The following is an 11,540-nucleotide window of genomic DNA, read 5'->3' as shown; positions in this document are numbered from 1 at the left end:
CCGCTCTCCGTGACTTCTACTCATTCTTAGCCGATCGGACTCGGTTATGCATGGATTCGGAACCCTTGGCCATGTGAGTATATAATCTCTCTCTCGGGTATAGCCCTCATCCGCATGCACTCTCACGGGCTATACCACTTCTCTCTCTCATACTCATGCCGCTCTCTCAATGCGGAGTACATGCGGGAATACTCTACCCATTACTCACGGGTTCCCCATCGCACAACCTACTCTATTCTCTTTTTCTCTCTTTTCTCTTAATAAAGCTCACACTCAAAGTTCTCTACTCTTTCTCTAATGCATAATTAATGCATATGGATGATTCATGCTCATTAATGCTCTCATGAAATGCACAAATGCAATGTTGCATCAAGATAGTCATTCTGCATAGGTCACACTAAAAAAGGCATAACTTGAGTTATACATATCAGATTGCTACGATTTTGGTCTCGTTTTAAAGCTTAGAGACAGGGATACAACTTTTATGTTTTGGTCTCAACCCAGTTCAATTTGTAAGATGCCCAAAAATCACTCAGAAAGTCAAGGCTGTGACAGGACAGTTTTCACTTAGGCATTTCATCAAACAATATGTGTGCATACATAAACTCTATTTTAACTATAATTCTACTTCTTTCTTAACCATCCAAAATTGGAGTTCAACTCCTTTAAATCATCACACATCTTGCAAAGAAAACACACTTCAAATATTCCTCTCAAATTCTTCTAAAGCTATCCATACTTCTATCAAATTTCATCAACACAATCCACCCTTCTCATGGTGGAAATCTCTCCATAAAATCAACATTGAACTCATTCATAAATCCATCAACTCATTTCAAACATAAAAATTCAAGCATTAATCATATACAAATCTCTATACATCATTCAATCATGCAAATCACAACTTAGGTGGATTTACTTACCTTATGGGTAAATGGCTTCTCTAGCACTTCTCCTTCCCTTTTGTATCTTGTCTTCTATCTACAACTTTAAACAATAACAACATAAGACTTTAACAAATCATAAGCAAATTCTCATCTAAAGCAAGAATCCTTACCTTAGGATGCTTTAGATTAAATCTCTACTAAAAACTACCCTAAAAATCCTTAGAAATTCTTGGAAGATTGAGTGGAGGGTTTGAGAGAAATTAGGGAATGAGAATGGCGGTGGAGATGGTGAAGAATGAAGGGCTTTCAACACTTAAACCCTTTTTAGCTCAACTTACATACAATCATTCCCATTTTGCCCTTGCTCTTTCTTGGAAATTCCATCTATGTCTCTTAGTCAATTACAACAATGCCCTCATTTTTATTACATTCTCCATAGAATTCTATCTCTTTTCACTCTCCTATTTTTCAACTAATTTTGAGTGAAAAAACCATTTTACCCCTAATGAAAGTTTAAGGGATTTTCTTCACATTTTTCTCAAAATAACTTTAACAAAATTCAACTAAGGGCCAACCAACCAAAAATAACAACATGCAAGCTCAAATGAGAATAAGTCAATAAACATTCAAGCAATGCAACAATAATTTAACTACATATCTCAAGTGGAGCGTTACAAGAGTAGTCCCGTAAAACAGAGGAAGTAATTATAGAGCAGTCCTATAGCTTGAGGAAGTGAACTACAGAGCATTCCTGTACAATGGAATTTTTTTTTTTTTTAATACAAGCTTAAATTGCAGAGCAATCTAGTTTGAGGGAGGCTGTTGGGCTATAAAAATGAAACTACACCGTTTCTTAGGAGACAAAAGGAATGACAATGTTTTCATTAAGAATATTTAGTAGCCCAACTGAGCTACCAGCTATAGTTCTTCTTCTTTAGTCTTTAAGTATAAAAGTGAACAGTGCACTGTGTATCACTTTACTTTTACTGAAATAAAAAAAATCTTTCTTCGAATAGTTTCTCTTTCTTTCTTCTTTTTCTCTACTGTTTTTACATATCTCACAGACGTAATCCATATTGGGTGAACAAGTGTAAATCGCGTGTATTATTTTCTCTTTGTTTACTGTCTGTGATTTGTTTTATTGTTATATTGGTTTCGTTGTTGTCTCTATTTCGTTCATTATATATATTAAGTAACTAAACAAGATTACTCCACTTATGATCTACACTAATTATGTTCACATATTACACTTAATCATCTCAATTCTATCTCATGGTCATTGGATTGGATATGGGATTAGATACATGATTATCAATTTTTTAGGGAAATAATATTAAATCATACTACAAGGTTACATTTGTGCATACTGACGAGAATACTCTTTTCCTAGTAAAACTAACGTATGAATTTTAATGATGAGGGAAAATGTTTTTTTCAAAGTTTTTGGGTGGAAAATATAATAACGCCAAATAACCAATCTCTAAACCCTATTGTTCATTATCCATTTTCTATAACGTATGATTTTCAAAGTTAACGCTACATGGGTGCATAAAAAAATATAAGTTGTATTCTCATTCAAAATAAATTGTTAACGCTACATGGATTTTCAAATTTTTTTTGTTTCATATCTTATTAACAAAGGCATTGCAAACATATAGCTCCCAGTCAAAGATTTAATAAAATCTTGGGGCGAAATTTAATCATATAAAGCTAACTTTAATCAAACAAACCGATCGATAATATCATCAATTATAATAACTATATAATGAAGTTGTAACCATTAAGTTCCAGATATGACAGAAAAGTGGAAAAACCAAAAAGTGCATTCTTAACAAGAGATGGTCCTCACCTCTAGTAACAAAATTGGTTAAGCGCTAGCATAAAGATCAGTCACTTTCCCCACTGCAACAGTTTTTCCTATAAAAACAAAGCAAGTATGTAACTGCAATGCATAAAGAGATAACAATAATCAATTGCAAAATAACATATCAATTACCTTCAGTACGGAGAGTGAACCTTCCAAGCTGCGGAAAATCTGACAACTTCTCAATGCATATCATGTTATTCGCCTGAAATACACATTTTTAGGATCAAACCATTTAATACAAAAAAGAACTTAAAATTTTGGGTCTAGTCTCTTCATTCAAATTCATAACTTGTAGTATGTACATATAACTAGTAAACATTTCATGTTATTATTTTTTTGAGAGAACTACATTCACCATTCATTTTGTATTCACCGAGTAAACTGTATTCATAAAATGGTTTAACATCAAAATTTTGGGTCTAGTCTTGAGTTTGATCCACCTAGGTTGAATGTATTCACCTAGACTAAATGCATATCAAAGATATAAATTGTATTCTCATTCAATAATATCATAAAATGAATTTGTTTGTTTAACATCTTAATACCAAAGGTCTGGCATTGGCATTGCAAACACAAGACTGGGGGAAAATTTAACCATATAAAGCTAACTTTAATCAAACAAACTGATCATTAATATCATCAATTATAATAACTATAATGAAGCTGTAAAAATTGCAATGGGTGAAGCAGCACATATTTCACACCCATCAAAACTATCAATTATGCGCTTTAAAAGCCCCCATTTCAAAAACATAACTATGATACCAACACCAACACCTCTGCAATGCAACAGCTGAATCCAAAAAATTTCTCTATCGATTGCTGATAATAATGTCATCATCTCAACCCTTCAGTTGCAATCGATCAGACACGCAAAAAGTTGTTCGGCTGATTCAGCTTTGCCTGCCATCCAAATACAATGAAAAGGAAATTGGGCAAACATCCTATAGCAAATATTGTAATCAATAACTTGCCATGCACCAATGGCTAAACTTCAGCATATCAATTACTGTTATCTTTTTAAAATTATTAACCATTTCAAATACATGTCAAAAGTTCAGATTTCAAAACTCGACATCATAATTTTAGATGCCACAAAGAAATGGTGAAAATCTGTTAACCAAAAACTGTAACATTCTTTACAAAAGATAGTCATCACCTCTAGTAACAAAATTGGTTAAGCGGCACAAAGATCAGTCACTTTACCCACTGCAACAGTTTTTCCTATAAAAACAAAGCAAGTATGTAACTGCAATGCATAAAGAGATAACAATAACCAATTGCAAAATAACATATTATTCACCTGAAATACACCTTTTTAGGATCAAACCATATAATACATAAAAGAACTTGAAATTTTGGATCTAGTCTCTTCACTCAAATTCATAACTTGTAGTATGTACGTATAACTAGTAACCATTCCATGTTATTATTTTTTTGAGATAACTAAATTCACCATTCTATTAACTGTGTCAAAGTTGCGATGTATTTATGATTGCGATAATCAGAAAATGAACTTTAATTTTCTACTCATATAGTTACAGGAAAAAAATAAAAATAAAAAATAGGTTTACCAATTTACCTTTCAAAAAAGAAGAAAAAAACTCTTTTAAGTCTAATAATCTACAAGAGGGCAAACCTGAACGCGGCATACAACAACAGAACCATTCTTCACAAAGAGAACTTTCTTTTTCATGGGTTTCTTTGTCTTTGGATCAATTTGCTGTAGTAGCTCAACAATCTCACATTCCTCCACAACAGAATGAATGTGCAAGACAGCCTTATAGCCAGCAGTAAAAATTGCCTAAAAGAACAACAGTACTTATAGGTTATAGATATACAAGCATTATTCATCAACTGAAATATAAGAAAAGACAATAAGCATGCTAAAGAGCTTTAAATAGGAATTTATGAAAATGAAAACTGATGCTTGCACATACATTGTCCAGAAGCTCAAGGATCTGTAACTGGGCAATAAATTCAGTGACAGCAGCTATTGGTTTGGCTGCACAGACGGACAGAAAAGGTAAAAATCCAAAAAAATAAAAAAAAAATTATTGTGGAGTAATTCCCATCCTCAACTGCACATATTACTAGAGTGACTGTCTAAATTTCAAACTGCTTCTTGATCTGTTTCGCTTTCAAGAGTTTATAGGTATAAATTTGATCTAGGAAGAATCTATTTAGCCAAATTTGTTACTTCTGACTTTGTAGTACTGTGCTTTCTAAGGGAATTACATAGCAGCAAGCCAGTTGGCTATGCCACATATAGACTTAGCAGGAAGCCAAACCTTATAGCACATATGAAATGTTTAGCAAATGACGTTTTCCAGAACAACCAACTAATTAGTTACCAGGCAGAAAATAAATTGGACAGTAATTTGAAACAAAATGAAAGCCGATTTTCTCGCACCAAAGGATTAAAAGAGAAGAGAAGAGGGAAGAGATAGACAGGTAGGAGGGGTAGAAGAGAATGCACCAATAGAGAGAAAGAAACATGACTAAAGAAAGAATAGAAGGAGCTGTTGGTAACAACAGAGAACTGCACCCATTAAACGTCGTTCGGTGCCTTTTCTGCAATTAAAAGATCTCAGCTGCTGGATATGCTTTGAGATCTATGATCTGTATTTTTATATAGTACAATAGTCTCACTTTCTACACAAATTTTAACACTATTTAAATCATGGTTAATGAATTTAGATGAATATATTTACTCACCAACACTTGACAAGACGAAACCTGATATATATCCTCTTCTTCAATCCTAGCCAATGTCACCCGTAGATTTTCGCCAGTCCTGCACACCTACCTTATCTCATCAAAGTATACAGCAACAACTTTTACTTAGCCTGCAGATTGATTAATAGATCCCTTCAACCATCAACGATATAAATTAATTTGACATACAAACAAATAATAGTGATAATAATAAATGAACAGGAAAGTAGGTCCAGAGAAAGCGCCGAATACCATCAACGATATAAATTAATTTGACATACAAACAAATAATAGTGATAATAATAAATGAACAGGAAAGTAGGTCCAGAGAAAGCACCTTATTCGGCATGACCAACAAGGAATCGCCCTCACCCACACTACCAGATTCTACTTTTCCCATCACAATAGTTCCCATATCTTTGAATTTGTCAAGTATAGGCATCCTGCAAGTCATTCATAAACATCAAAATAACAGTTCAAGTGAAGGAAATTTTTCAATATCGCATAAAAAATATTAACAAAAGACTGGGACCAATATCCACAGCGTCAAAGTAAAGTCTTAAAAAGAAAAGGAATGAAATCCGATCAAGAAAGATTATTGCATACCTAAATGGACCTTTAGGATCTCGTGAAGGAATCTCAATGGCATGAAGGGCTTCAAAGAGACAGGGACCATTCCACCACGGGCAAATGCTTTTGTCTATTCTTGTTTTCATGTTTTTGCCAATCAAACCAGAAATTGGAAGAAACTGGATATCTGCAAGTTTATAAAAGAGTAATTTAAACAATAAAATAAACAAATACAAGCAAATATACGCTATCCACTGCTGCATGTTCAACCATACAGAAAAGATGGCCACATTTAAATTACATCATTGGATAATTACAGAGTATTATATTGCCTCCACGGTGGATTGCTATATGAAGCACTATGGCATCTCCAGAGAAGAAACTGTTGGAATTGTCAATGTTATACGCATATCAGGATTATTGTACAAGGAGAGAGATGCATTCACTTTTCCAGATGATTTGAAAGATGACCTTACTAAGTTATTGATTAATCCAATACTTGTTTAATTAAAGTTATGTTCACAATAATGTCTATTTAGAGTGTCAAACTGATGCTGATTGGGCCAGCAGTATTCCGGACAGAAGATCCACAAGTGGTTGTTGTCTATTTCTAGGTTCAAATCTGATTCAATGAAGTTCTAGCTAGAAAGCATAAAGTTGTGGCTCTCTCCTCTACTGAAGCAGAATACAAGGCAGTAGCACAAGGAACAGTTGAAATAGCTTGGTTTAAGAGTTTGTTTCCAGAAATTGGTTTGAATCTTTTTGAAGTTCTTGTCATTTGGTGTGATAATCAAAGTGTTGGGTCCCTTGCATCCAATCTTGTTTTCCATGCCAGAACTAAACATATTGAATTGGATGCTCATTATATAAGAGAACAAGTTTCTGCAAACAAGCTGAAAGTTCAGTATGTACCTATTGAACATCAAAGAGCTGATATTTTTACCCAAGCTTTATTAGCGTCCAGGTTTGAATTCTTTTGAGAAAAGCTCACTGTGGAAGTTGCTGGTATCTAATTAAAATTGAGTAGTAGTTTTTACCGATGAATTGCAAGTTGGTGATTTAGTTGCTGCAGAATTGAGTAGCAGTTGTTGTTGATGAATTGCTGGTTTAGTACTTGATCTAATTATTGGCGATTTTCAAATTGCTGAACAAGTTACTAAATTAACTATGGCAATTAACTGCTGAATCGATTGCTACAGTTTAATTACTATAATTGAATTGCTTAAGCTGCATAGTGAACATCTACTGCTGAGTTGTTTGGAGTGAACCACTACTATTGAGTTTTTTAGCAACTGTTATGCAATCAACCAAGAAACAATCACAAACAATCAGGAAACAATCAACACACAAACAATCAACACCGGATTTTTACCGTGGTTCACTTGCCCTATTTGAGCAAGCTACATCCACATTGAACTCCGGAAAGGGGAGTTCGCTGCACTATGATTATAGAACAATCCCTTACAGTCACGATTACAAGAATACACCCAAAACCCTAGATCAAACAACTCTGATTCAAACCCGTAATCTGCCCTAGGAATACTCTAACCTGGAAATTCCTATAACAAGAACACATTTGTTCTTCCCTTGACTGATTAACCCAAACCACTCAAGATACCCACAGATTACAACTGAAATCAGACCCAGAAAATTAAGAACCTAACAAGAACGAAGAATATGAAAAAACGGCTCTCTCTCGTTTCGTTTGATCTAATGTTTGTGTGAAGACTTAATCCTTTTATAGTGTTGACTGGAGACTTGATTTCAGCCGTTAGATCTTCTCTGAATCAACGGTCAGGATCATCTTGGAGCTATCTCAAACGACACCGTTTCATTAATACTCAGTACGATGTCGTTTCAGCATTCACTCACAACAATCTCCACCTTGAATGCTGAGAATTCACAGTGCAACAAACCCAACCAGTTCCTTCATCATTTTGATCTTCACTGGTTATCTCACATGCAGCAGGTTCAAGCTGATCTTCACTGGTTATCTCACATGCAGCAGGTTCAAGCAATGCTTGAACTTTGCAGGTGAAACAACCTTGGTTCCCATGTCAGCTGGATTATCCTCGGTGGATACCTTTCTGAGATCAATTATCCCTTGTGTTACTAAGTCCTTGACGAAGTGGAAGCGAACATCCACATGCTTGGTCCGCTCATGGTATATTGGATTCTTGCTAAGATGAATTGCACTCTGACTATCTGAGAATACAGTAACCATGCCATCAGTCAGCTTTGCTTCGACTAACAAACCTTGCAGCCACACAACTTCCTTAAATACATCAGCAATAGCAATGTATTCTGCTTCAGTTGTTGAGAAAGCAACAATAAGCTGAAGCTGTGACTTCCAGCTAATGCAATTTCCTCCAAGGGTAAAGTAATATGAAGTGGTGGATTTCCTTGTGTCTTTGTCACCTGCAAAGTCAGAGTCTACAAAACCCACCAAGTCAAGTGTATTATGCCTTTTACAGAAATTTAAACCAACATTCAGGGTACCATTAATATACCTTAACACTCTCTTTAAGGCAGTCCAGTGCTCACTGCTTGGATTTGCCATAAATCTGCTCAGTAAGGAAATGGAATAGAACAGGTCTGGTCTGGTACTGATCATCCCATACATTACAGATCCAACAACATTTGCATAGGGAACAGATTCCATCTTGATTAAATCAGATTCAGTCTTAAGGCATTGGCTCTTGTTTAACACAACATGGTTTGCAAGAGGCATTGACACTGGTTTTGAATCAGCCATCCCAAACTTAGACACTAATTTTTCTAAGTATGGTTTTTGCCTAATGATTAGTTCATGTTTACTCATGTTCCTGGCAATGTCCATTCCTAGGATTCTTTTTGCATTTCCTAGATCCTTCATGTTAAATTCTGACCTAAGCTATCCCTTTAACTCATGAATTTTAGCCTTAGACTCACTCACCAGCAACATATCATCCACATATAATAAGAGATACACAGGCAGATTACGATTCAAATTAAAATAGAAACAGCTGTCATATCTACTCTAGTGTACCCTATGCTAACAATGAAGTTGTCAAACCTCTTATACCATTGTCTTAGGGACTGTTTTAGTCCAAACAGTAATTTGTGCGGGAGGCACACATGGTCAGGTTTCTTAGGGTCAATAAAACCTAGAGGTTGGCTCATGTAAATCTCCTCTTCTAAGTTACCATGCAGGAAGGCAGTGGTAACATCCATCTGTTCTAGCTCTAGGTTATAATGGGCAACAATGGAGAGCATTAGCCTGATGGTTTTATACTTGATTACAGAGGAAAAGACTTCATTGAAGTCTATTCCCTCCCGTTGGGTGTAACCCTTAGCTACTAGCGTAGCCTTGTACCTAGGAGGATCAGTAGCTAAAATTCCCTCTTTAATCTTATACAACCATTTACATTTTATTAGTTTTTGGTCCTTGGGTTTGGGAACCAAGGACCAGGTTCTATTTACCTCAAGAGACCTCATTTCCTCTTCCATTGCTTGCCTCCATTTTTCCCTTTCCTTGGAGTTCATTGCTTCTTCATATGAATATGGTTCTGTTCATTGAATCCCTGTTCCTGAAAGCAAAGCAGTATATATCAGTTCAGTATAAGAAAACCTGGCAGAGGGTCTTACCTCCCTTCTTATTCTATCTCTGCCAAGTTGATAGTGTTCTAGTTGGGCATGTTGAGGCTCTAGGGCATCTGCTCCAGTTTCTTCACTATCAGATCTAGGATCCTCTGGTCCTAGTTGGTTTTTTGGTGCTTGTTCCTTATCAGGTTGGGGTGGTTCAGCCTGTTGACCCACAGGTTCCACCTCAACAGTTGCAATCTTAGATGGATCATTTGTAAGTTCAGATGGGGTGTGGTTAACAGTGTTCTGTCCAGTGGTTTTACAAGGGAACACCCCTTCATTAAACACTACATCTCTGGAAATGATGATTTTTACCCCTGGTGAATCTCTGTCCCAGAGTCTGTACCCCTTTGTACCATCTTGATATCCTAGGAAGACACACTTAGTGGATCTAGGCTCTAACTTTCCCCCCACAGTATGTGCATAGGCAGCACACCCAAAAATTCTCAAATGACTTAAACTAGGCTTGACTTAAACTAGGCTTTCTCCCAGACCACACTTCTTCAGGACATTTAAAGTTTATGGCAATAGAGGGGCTCCTATTTATCAGATAGGCTACAGTGGACAAGGCCTCTCCCTAGAAGGTATTAGGTAAACCTGAAGTGAACAACAAGCATCTAACTTTTTCTAGGAGGGTCCTATTCATCCTCTCAGCTACTCCATTCTGTTGAGGGGTTCTTCTCACTATTTTATGTCTTAGGATTCCTTGCTCACTACAAAACTTATCAAATTCAGTGTTATAGTACTCTAATCCATTGTCAGTCCTTAGAGTTTTTACCTTTCTGTCTAGTTCGTTCTCCACTAGGGCTTTCCACTCTTGGAATTTAGACAGTGCCTGGTCCTTAGTTCTAAGGGTGTATATCCACACTTTCCTGCTAAAATCATTTACAATGGACATAAAGTAACTACTGCCCCCATGAGACCTCACTCTCCTAGGCCCCCATAAGTCTGAATGTATGTAGTCTAAGCATCCTTTGGCCAGGTGTATGCCCTTTGGGAAACTGACTCTGTGCTGTTTTCCTAAAATGCAATTCTCACAAAACTCTAGGGTTGATACATTATCCTTTCCTAACATGTCCTGGTTACTTAGGATATCTAATCCCCTCTGGCTCATATGTCCCATCCTAAGGTGCCATCTTTCAATTACTGACATATTTGAGGTGACTAGGACTGAACTTAGACAATCAAAATAGTATTCTCCACATAGGATGTATAACCCATTCCTTTTTTCTCCTTTCAGGATAAGATTCTGGTTTCTATACACATTCAGCCACCCATTTTCGGCTCTGTAACAGCGCCCTTCCTCATCTAGAGTTCCTAAGGATATGAGGTTCCTTTTGAGTTCTGGAATGTACCTAACATGGGTAAGTTTTATAAGTTTCACACTATAGAGTCTAAGGGTTATGCTACCTTTACCCTTAACCCTACATGCATTGTTATTCCCCATGAAAACAGTTTCCTTATCATATTCCTCAAAGTCTTGAAACCAGTCCCTATTGGGGCTCATGTGGAATGAGCACCCAGAATCTAACACCCACTCTTTTGTATTGTCAGAAACAGAGAGAGTAAGTACCTCTATTTCTTCAACTAAGTGTTTTGATGAGGCTAGGTTACTCTCTGTGTTTCCCTGCTTTTGTTTCTTAAGCCACTCAAAGCAATTCTTTTTCAGATGACCAGTTTTATTATAGAAGAAGCATTTTCTAGACTCTGCCTTATGCTTATTGTTCCATTTACCCTGTTTCTTATTTTTGGACCCCTGGCTAGGTTGACTTCCTTTAAGAGATTGAAAAGTGTCTAGTTTTCCCCTAACAAACAGGTTACTCCCATTTCATTTTTGGACCTTTAACTCAAGTTTTCTAGCCTTAAGACCAACC

General features: G+C 36.2%; 1 pseudogene; it reads right to left on the bottom strand.

The window, feature by feature from the left end:
• Positions 1-2,754: 2,754 nt before the first annotated feature.
• LOC116105522 lies at positions 2,755-8,881 on the bottom strand (annotated as a pseudogene).
• Between the last annotated feature and the right edge of the window lie 2,659 nt (positions 8,882-11,540).

Source organism: Pistacia vera, unplaced genomic scaffold, assembly GCF_008641045.1.
Source record: "Pistacia vera cultivar Batoury unplaced genomic scaffold, PisVer_v2 Contig50, whole genome shotgun sequence".
Taxonomy (NCBI): Eukaryota; Viridiplantae; Streptophyta; class Magnoliopsida; order Sapindales; family Anacardiaceae; genus Pistacia; species Pistacia vera.
Note: the sequence above shows the minus strand (reverse complement) of the source record. Positions and strands in the feature narration are given on the sequence as shown.